The sequence below is a fragment of the Ornithorhynchus anatinus genome, chromosome 2 (assembly GCF_004115215.2).
Source record: "Ornithorhynchus anatinus isolate Pmale09 chromosome 2, mOrnAna1.pri.v4, whole genome shotgun sequence".
NCBI lineage: Eukaryota > Metazoa > Chordata > Mammalia > Monotremata > Ornithorhynchidae > Ornithorhynchus > Ornithorhynchus anatinus.
In genome coordinates, this window is record NC_041729.1 from 76,463,647 (window position 1) to 76,471,484 (window position 7,838).

Genomic DNA, 7,838 nt, shown 5'->3' on the forward strand with positions numbered 1-7,838 from the left:
TCTATTAAGCGATGTACCAAGACCTGGGATAGATACAAGATAATCAGACTGAACATGGTCTCGGCAGGCCTTATAATCTAACAAACAGAATAGGCGTTTTATAATAATAATAATGATGGCATTTGTTAAGCGCAATGTGTGAAGTACTGTTTTAAGCGATGTGGAGGGGAATTCAAGGTGATCAGGTTGTCCCACGTGGGGCTCACAGTCTTAATCCCCATTTTCTAGACGAGGTAACTGAGGCACAGTTCAGCGACTTGCCCAAAATCACACAGCTGACAAGCGGCGGAGCGGAGATTAGAATCCGTGACCTCTGACTCCCAAGCCCGGGCTCTTTCCACTGAGCCACGCTGCTTCTCTGCTTTATATCCACCTTACAGAGAGGGAACCTGTGGCACAGAAAAGTCACTGGCCCAAGGTCACCTAGTAAGCAAGTGTCAGAGTTAGGAACAGACTCCAACTCCTCAATCCTGTGCTCTTTCTTTTAGGCTCTCCTGCTCCCGATATTCTCCCCTTTCCAATATTAAATCACAGTTGCACCTCCACAATGAAGTCAGTCTTGTTAAAGTTTATATGTGTTTAATTTGAATAACTGGCTTTTTGGGCAGCAACAGGTCCAGGGCTTCACTTTTTTTTTTTTAACTCATCAGCACAAAAATGTTGCAGAACCCTGCAATAAAAGCATTTAAACATAGGGAGAAGAAGAAAAGTGGTGCATGCTTAGGAAATGGAGTAATGTTGGTATTTGTTAAGCGCTTACTATGTGCAGAGCACTGTTCTAAGCGCTGGGGGAGATACAGGGTGATCAGGTTGTCCCCCGTGAGGCTCACAGTTAATCCCCATTTTACAGATGAAGGAACTGAGGCCCAGAGAAGTGAAGTGACTTGCCCACAGTCACACAGCTGACAAGTGGCAGCGCCAGGATTCGAACCCATGACCTCTGACTCCCAACCCGGGCTCTTTTCACTGAGCCACGCTGCTCAGGAGATATAGATGGCTGTGAGAACATGGAGAGGCTCGAAAGGTCTGGCCCAATAATGGGAATTCCTTATCTTCTTATATAGCTCTAGACTACCATGTAGTTATCACTCTAGGGGAGCACATGGTCTTTTATTTTACTTTTTCATTTACTCTAGAGCAGCACATAGTCATCCCCAGCACCACCAAATCTCCTCTATAGCTATTCAAGGACTTTTTAAAAATGATGTTCTTCTGGTTGCTGAATTGTATTTAGATGGCTAAGATACCCGCACACAATTCATATATTCTATAAATAGGATCCCCTGCTATTTGGATCCCCATCACTCTTAGAGACAGTTCAGCCGGTGTGAGTAGATGGGAAGACAAGGGCATGGTAGTATACCGAGGTGGTACACAATCCTCTCACCAGTGTGCAGAAGCGCCCACCTCCTCACCGTCCCTCGGTCTCGCCTGTCCCGCCGTCGACCCCTGGGTCACGTCCTCCCGCGGTCCCGGAACGCCCTCCCTCCTCACCTCCGCCAAACTGATTCTCTTCCCCTCTTCAAAACCCTACTTCAAACTCACCTCCTCCAAGAGGCCTTCCCAGACTGAGCTCCCCTTCTCCCTCTACCGGCCCCCCTTCACCTCTCCGCAGCTTTTCCCCCCATTTCCCTCCGCTTCTCCCCCTCTCCCTTCCCATCCCCTCAGCACTGCACTCGTCCGCTCAACTGTATATATTTTCATTACCCTATTTATTTTGTTAATGAAATGTACATCGCCTCGATTCTATTTAGTTGCCATCGTTTTTACGAGATGTTCTTCCCCTCGACTCTATTTATTGCCATTGTTCTCCCCCGATTAGACCGTAAGCCCGTCAAACGGCAGGGACCGTCTCTATCTGTTGCCGACTTGTTCATTCCAAGCGCTTAGTACAGTGCTCTGCACATAGTAAGCGCTCAATAAATATTATTGAATGAATAGCCCTAGATGGGGAGGACTGACCACTGGTCACCCTACCCCCTTTCTCCAAAGTAGCCGAGCCTATGCTCCCAAGCTAGTCTCGAGAAAGGGGGAACTTTCCCCATCCTTCCCAACAATAACGACCGCAGAGGCGGGAGCTCTTGGCGGTAGAAGCTGCACTTACCTGACGTTTCTCTCACCTTCTGCTCCTGCCACTCTGTGCTGAAGCGGTGTCTCAGAGACAACTCGTGGGGCTGGGTCAATGTATGTACTCCTCTCCAGGTCTCTGAGGAGAAGGGCAGATTCCTCCCTCAATAGGGGATCTAGGTGTAGCAGATTTCACTCATACAATCGTACCTTTCTCCTGTTTCACAAACATATATCGCCACACATACCATATCTACTCTGTCCGTCTCCCCCGATTAGACCGTAAGCCCGTCAAACGGCAGGGACTGTCTCTATCTGTTGCCGACTTGTTCATCCCAAGCGCTTAGTACAGTGCTCTGCACATAGTAAGCGCTCAATAAATACTATTGAATGAATGAATGAATACTAGGATGAATTGTATCTATTTTGGCATAATTTCTGTGTTAGAAAAACAATGGTGGGGTCTAGCAATAAGAGGAGCCCCACCACTGTTTTTATACCACAGAAATTATGCCAAAATCGATACAATTCATGGTAGTAGATATGGTACGCTAATTCCCTGGTTTTACAGCACTGGGCTCATTTGTATATATTATTTATTATCTTATTTATTTTGTTATTGAGGTGTACCTCTCCTTGATTCTATTTATCGTGATTATGTTGTCTTGTTTTTGTTTCGTTCTGTTTGGCTCTGCCGTCTGTCTCCCCCGATTAGACCGTGAGCCCGTCATTGCGCAGGGATTGTCTCTATCTGTTGCCGAATTGTACATTCCAAGCGCTTAGTACAGTGCTCTGCACAGAGTAAGCGCTCAATAAATACTATTGAATGAATGAATTGTTGGGAAGGATGGGGACTTATATGAGGTCATATAATAGTTAGATCTAGCAATAAGAGTGGCAAGAAAAAAAGAGGCAAAGAAACGAGGAAAGAATGAGGGGAGAAAGAAGAGAAAGGTGAGGACATGAGACTGATCTTCTTACCTCTATTACATTCTCTCAAGTGTGGCATTCCGTGTACACTCAGTGAATTATGGTACCCAATCCCTATTCTTGTCTTCCTCAAAGTATATCCTCTCCTGGAGCACACCCGTTTCAAATAAGAAATTCTCCATCCCCTGGCTCGAGCTGGTTCCACTGTAATCCATCGATGGTATTTATTGAGCACTTACTGCGGGCAGAACATTGTACTAAGTGCTTGGGAGAGTAGGATACATAACCGAAACCACCTTCCGATCCTTTTCTTCTTTCCCCAGTGCATACTATCGCTGCGTACAACGTGCGTATAAAAATAATCTAGCATTTCATCCTCACAAATCGGGGTGGAAAAATTATGCAGTGGAGGCAATCATGCAAAAATGGTGTACGATTATATATTATCAATTAGTTATTAATAGTAACGTCTGTCTCCCCCCTGGATTGTAAACTCATTTTGGGCAGCGAACGTGTCTACCAACTAGTTGTACTCTCCCAGGCGTCTATTACCATGCTCTATATCTATTACCATGCTCTGAACACAGTAAACGCTCAGTGAATATCGTTAATGATGATGATGCTACAATACCCAAAGCACTAATCATATATCTACTTAGCCAGATAAGCACATCTTTTCCCACACAGCCCGAACATCTACATATACCTACAAAGTCACATAGGAAACACATGCAGAGACATCCAGAGTCATGCCTAGAACCCCAAACGACGATGACTACAGAGCGGGGAATATAGAAAGACCCAGGATATACATGGAGTGTCACAGCTACAAATGCAAATAAGATATCACAGGCAGAGAGAGAAAAGAGATAAATAGGAGGGGGGGGGCGGGGGGAGGAGAAAAGGCTAGAGGCAAAGGTCAACAACAAAGAGAACAATGGTAGAAAAATGGACAAGGAAATAAAATGCAAAAAGGGAGAAAGAATGAGAAATATACTGTCAATCTGATGTAAAAATTGGCATTTTAACGAAGGTAAATAGAGGAAAACATAGCTTCCTGGGGTCAGGGAATGTGTCTGTTTATTGATATATTATACTCTCCCAAGCACTCAGTACAGTGCCCTGCACACAGTAAGTGCTCAATAAACACATTTGAGTGAATGAATAAATAGCATTTAGGAACTAACTTTTCTTTCCATTAACTAAGACCTTTTGAATAATTGCCATTTCTTTCTTGGATTACACAAAGCATTCGAATACTACCTTATGAAATATCTACGTCAATCATCTTTAGCATCTGTAAATTCTTTACAAAAACGTCTATTTTGATTTTATCTACTCAAAGAAGTGTCAGAAGCCAATACAATGTGTGTTGAAGAATGTGCTATATGTGCTATATGTTGATGGAACTTGCAAAGGAAACAGGAAATAGCGACAGAAAAAGGCATAACAAAAATTTTAAAACTCCGTAATAAGGAAAATTCCAACTTTAGAAAAGCAGAACACCTTACGGTCACTAATGGAACACGATATTTCAAATTTTGGGAAAGACAAAAATCCATCCATCAGTAGTATTTACTGAGCACTTACTGTGTGCTGAGCACTGTAGTAAGCACAAAAATCACCCAGCTGACCTCACTACTGATGTGCAGCATGAGGCCGAGCAATGTAACATACTATTTCCCTAAAGATAACCAGTTGCTTCTCCCAAGCACTTAGCAAAGCGCTCTGCACACGGTAAGCGCTCAATAAATACGACTGATTGAGTGAATGGAAACTGATAGCTGCATAACTATGAAGTTGCCATTTCCCTTCCTGCAGTTCTCAAAATAAGGTCAGTTTGGCCTGGGGATCCCCTTGGGGACCTATCAGCCACAAGGCCCCAGGGGTCCAGACCAGTGTCAAAAAGAAAATCCAGTGGAATGTCTTCTCCCTCGGGTTCAGGAGATTATTGACCAAGTCCTGGAGTGTAGTTCGGTTTGGGAACCATTTGTAACTCTGGATTAGTATCCTGGAACCAACTCCACCTCTTCAGGAACTTTAGGACAATAACTGCTACCTATGTAGCAGATATGTAGCAGATATGGGAAGCAGCGTGGCTCAGTGGAAAGAACCTGGGCTTCGGAGTCAGAGGTCACGGGTTCGACTCCCGGCTCTAATAATAATAATAATGTTGGTATTTGTTAAGCGCTTACTATGTGCCGAGCACTGTTCTAAGCGCTGGGGTAGACATAGGGGAATCAGGTTGTCCCACGTGGGGCTCACAGTCTTCATCCCCATTTTACAGATGAGGGAACTGAGGCACCGAGAAGTTAAGTGACTTGCCCACAGTCACACAGCCGACAAGTGGCAGAGCTGGGATTCGAACTCATGAGCCCTGACTCCAAAGCCCACGCTCTTTCCACTGAGCCACGCTGCTTCTCAGTCTCAGTCTCAGGCTCTGCCACCTGTCAACTGTGTGACTGTGGGCGAGTCACTTCACTTCTCTGTGCCTCATTTACCTCATCTGTAAAATGGGGATTAACTGTGAGCCTCACGTGGGATGACCTGATGACCCTGTATCTCCCCCAGCACTTAGAACAGTGCTCTGCACATAGTAGGCACTTAACAAATACCAACATCATCGTTATTATGTGATGTGGGAAGGGAAGGGGAAGTGAGACTCCTTTCAGACCCTCGAGGGAAACAGCTTCCAAATGACAGCTGAATTTTCATTTTCTAGTCAGTGGTATTTACTGATTACTTATATTTGCCGCACTTATGCAAATATCTGCAATTTATTTATTCATATTAATGTCTGTCTCCCCTTCTAGACTGTAGGCTCGTTGTAGGCAGGGAATGTGTCTGCTTATTGTTGTACTGTACTCACCCAAACATTAATACGGTGGTCTGCAAACGGCAAGCACTCAGTAAATACGACTGAATGAATTAACGAGTACAATCCAGACACATTCCCTGCCAACGATGAGCTTAATCGAGAAACAATTATCCTCTTCCCCCAACCTATACTCATTCTCTTTCCTTTCTACTTCACGAAAATTCATCTTGGCGTTTCTGTAACATGTATCGACTAAAGATATGTAGTGAAGAGTAGGAACTCTGAGGGAGAGCAAAAATAAAGGTTTCTTGTTAGAGAAGCAAAAAAATGAAACTAGATTGATTTTCAGATGCAAAAATCACATTTTATTTAAGCCATATAAGAATTTAACAATTTAGCATCTTTTATGTGGCAGGCTTTAAAAAACCTCAATAGAAAAGTATGCAAGATTAACATGAAAAATACCTCCTATTTCTCAAATTCAGGTTATGAGTCAAAGGTTTTCTAATAGATCTGTCCAACCCTTCTATATTTTGTTTTTTCTAGCAAAATATAATCGATGGCATTCTACAGTCTGCACTGCAGCTGCAAAATACAAATTCTGTGCTGTGCTCAGAATAACCGGAACTGGCTAACTCCATTCCAACTTTGTAGGACCATAATCTACAATTACCTTTGACAGCCAAACATGTTAATCAAAACATGCCTAAGTAAATACTTTAAATAAACTAGGTGTGTCACCTTATATAAAAACATTGAAAGAAAATTCTGGCAAAGGAAACAAACCACCACCTCAGTTTTATATCATGTTAAATAAGGAATACTCTTAGCAGTACCCATTATCACACTTTTTAGTCTCCATCCTAATGAATTACCGTGTTAGCGCTGTACCGTTCTAGTGTTCCTTTTACTTTCGCCACTTTCCCTATTTGGTTTTATTCTAGTTGCTTTTGTTTCCATTTCACTGCCATTCATTTTATTAATCTAAGCCACACAAAGACATGTTCAGACATATTTTCTATTTCCGTTTGCATTTTTAAAGCAAAAATAGATTTTTAAATCGCAATATTAAACAGCACACAACTAAATTCATCACTGAAAGAAAGAATTGGCTAGCCTCAAGTAAGAAGTACATTCGTCTCAACTTAAAGCATGAGAAGAAAGCTTTCCAGTCAAAACCAACGTTTGAAAATTCCAGGGTAAACAAAGTAGGTTTAGGCAGGCAAAGCGACTCCAAAATATCAGATGTAACAGCAACGTATGTACATATCCAGGACTTATTTATATTAATGTCTGTCTCCCCCTCTAGACTGTAAGCTTGTTATGGGCAAGGAATGTGTCTGTTGTTATACTGTACTCTCCCAAATGCTGAATACAGTGCTCTGCAAACGGAAAGTGCTCAATAAATACGACTGTTCATTTATTAAGGCTGCTTGGAGAGTACGGGCATCACTAATACGAATATAAAAGGCAGAACAAATCCTTCTAGTTTCATATTTTTCTTCCCATTTTATATAACTGGGTACTGTTCATTTAATCAATTACTGTGATAATTTAAAGTGAACTAAAATGCGATGGCAATTCTAAGAATTACACTGAATCTAATTCCCTCCATGCCTCAAATTAACTCCCCGGTAATAACTGAGGCAATTTGGAAAGAGCAAAGAACAACCCACCCTGATTAAATTATATCTACCCTAGCACTCAGAAGAGTGCCTGGCACATAGTAAGTGCTTAACAAATGCCATTTTTTAAAAAAAGCATTAACTCTTTCAGAACACTAGCCTAAAATTTAACAAACTCTTCTTCTCCAAGTCCCACTTTCCAGGCCTTGCAAAAAAAAAAAATGCCGTCGACAGTGAGATCGTGTCCGTGTGCGTGAGTGCCTATGAAAGACAAAAATCTCTTGTAGGTACATTTCAGATCATTTTCTTGAAACATCATTCCGCATGCCCATCCCCACTGCCCCAAAATTTCCAATAGTTGCCCATTCCCCCGCACGCTTTGTTCTTCTCAGCTGTTT